A 2,923-nucleotide genomic window follows, 5' to 3' on the forward strand; every position below is an offset into this window, starting at 1 on the left:
AAAAATTATATGTTTCATTCTTCCGCAAAAGAAATATGGGATGATTTACAAAGTACTTTTTCTTTAAAAAAGGATATTGCTGCTACCTATGATATCAAGAACAGGATATTTAATACAAAACAGGGCTTCCTTTCCGTAACAGAGTATTACGGGATCTTGAATGGTCTTTGGATGGAACTCGATCATATCCAAACAATAAAGATGTGTAAAACAGGTGTTGCTGCTCTTGCTGAATTCATGGAAGGAGAAAAAATCTTTAAATTTCTTCAGGGCCTTAATCATGAGTACGACCCAATCCGGGTTCACATTTTTGGAAGGGAAAAATTACCACCCTTGTCAGAAGTTTTTTTTATGGTGAGAGGAGAAGAAACTCGGAGATCTGTCATGCTTCATGGAGGGATCTCCAACACAGGCTCTGCCATGACAATTGGAAAGGGAGTCCACAAGGGAACAAATGCTGGGGGAAAAACGTTTGAAAGAGGTACTCATGGGGACTATTGTACATACTGTAAAAGATCTGGACATACCAAGGAAATATGCTTCAAACTCCATGGAAAAAAGAATGTTCTCGAGCGCATGGGATACAATAGGCCTACTCAAAAATGGGTAAATCATACTACCTCAGAACGGGAAGCCACAAATCAATCTAATCCGTCCCAGTCTAATCCACCACCAGTACCACCAGATCTTGATATGCAAACTTATAAGCAGAAACTCGAGCGCTTGGAAGCAATGCTTGAATCAATGAGTAAGCCCTCTGGATCATGTACTCTGTCCATAAAAGGTAAGATTTGTCTCAATACTGTTGGTCATGTGTCTCACGGTATTTGGATCCTTGATTCGGGTGCAATTGATCATATGACACCTTTTAGTGGGAATTTCGATTCATATAGCAAGAGCAATAAAGAACAACTTATTATAGTTGCAAATGGACAGGGTATACCTGTATGCGGCTCTATGAATATATTCTTGGACTCATCTATTATATTGAAGGATGTTTTACATGTTCCTCAATTAGCTAATAGTCTTATCTCTGTGCAAAAATTCACAAAGGATTTAAATTGTTCAGTAATATTTTTTCCAACTTATTGTGTTTTTCAGGATCTTGCCACGGGGAAGACGATTTTAACTGCTAAGGAGCAAAGTGGGTTGTATTTTTTAGAGTTTGATGACCAAAGCAACACACAAATCATGAGTGAACAAGCTACATCCGAGATGTGGGCCAAATCACAAATATGGTTACATCATCAAAGGCTTGGACATCCATCATTTAATCTTATCAAGTCCCTGTTTCCCCATTTGTTTACTAAGGAGGAGTCTGTTGAGTCTTTTAATTGTGATATTTGTCAATTGTCAAAGCACTATCGTGCATCTTATCCTATTAGTAATAAAAAGAGTATTTCTCCATTTGATTTAATTCACTCTGATGTTTGGGGTCCTATCATAGATTCTATTTCTGGAGCCAAATGGTTTGTTACCTTTATTGATGATTGTACTCGTGTCGCGGGGACATACCTTATGAAAAATAAATCTGAAGTTTTTCAAATTTTTGTTAACTTTTTCCGTCTTGTCCAAATTCAATTTGGAAAAAATATAAAAAAAATTAGGTCTAATAATGGTACTGAATATGTGAATCATGAATTCCTCAATTTTTTGTCTCATAATGGTATTGTTCACGAACTAACCTGTGTTAACACTCCTCAACAAAATGGGGTTGCTGAAAGAAAGAATCGTCATCTTCTTGAGGTAACTAGAGCTCTTCTTTTTCAAATGTCTGTTCCCAAACATTATGGGGAGAAGCTGTGTTAACTGCCACATATCTCATCAACAGGTTACCCACTCGTATCTTAAATGGCATTAGTCCTATAGAGTCTTTATTGTCTTTTGTTCCTTCTTCTTCCCTCACAACGAGTCTACCTAGTCGAGTCTTTGGATGTGTTGTTTTTGTTCACTCTCATCCTCCTAACCGTGGTAAATTAGATCCCAGAGCCCTTAAATGTGTCTGTATTGGGTATCCTTCTAATAAAAAAGGGTACAAATGTTATCATCCTCAAAGTCGTCGTGTCTTTATCACCATGGATGTCACCTTTCATGAAACCAAATCCTTTTATGTCAGTCCACCACTTCAGGGGAAGAAAGCACTTGAAGTGGATGAACTCTCCTTCTTGTCGTCACCATGTTTGTCTTTGCAGTATGCCCAAGATCTGAGCAATGAAGCTACCATAGTCCACAATGAGCAAGAAGAGGAAGACAAATTTTTTGGCAAAAAATATGCAAGAAGAGAACAACCCACTTCGACTCTAGAGCAAGAAGAATTGTCTGATCCGGAGGTGAGAATCCCTGAAGATATCAATGAGGAGGAGGTAAGTATTACTGAGGATTTACCTATTGCATTGAGAAAGGGAAGAAGATCGTGTGCTAAATATCCTATTTCTCAGTATGTTTGCACTAACAATCTCTCTGATAAGCACAAAAGTTTTATTCCTGCCATTGATGCCACAGAAATACCTACCTCAATCCAGGAGGCCATGAAACTTGAACATTGGAATCAAGCTATGAAAGAAGAGATGAATGCATTAGAAAGAAATTCAACTTGGGAGATTGTTGATAAGCCAAGAGACAAGAAGGCAGTAGGGTGTAGATGGATATTCACAGTCAAACATAAGGCAGATGGGACAATAGAAAGATATAAAGCTAGATTGGTGGCAAAAGGATATATCCAGACATATGGGATTGATTATGAGGTGACATTTGCCCCAGTGACAAAGATGAATACAGTTCGAGTTATTCTCGCTTTGGCTGCCCATTTTGGANGGGACTTACACCAGTTGGATGTGAAGAATGCCTTTCTTCATGGAGATCTAGATGAGGAAGTGTACATGGAGATTCCTCCAGGTTTTGAAGTGAAAAATGAAAGAAACAA

This window comes from Vigna radiata, chromosome 3 (assembly GCF_000741045.1).
Source record: "Vigna radiata var. radiata cultivar VC1973A chromosome 3, Vradiata_ver6, whole genome shotgun sequence".
NCBI classification, from domain to species: domain Eukaryota; kingdom Viridiplantae; phylum Streptophyta; class Magnoliopsida; order Fabales; family Fabaceae; genus Vigna; species Vigna radiata.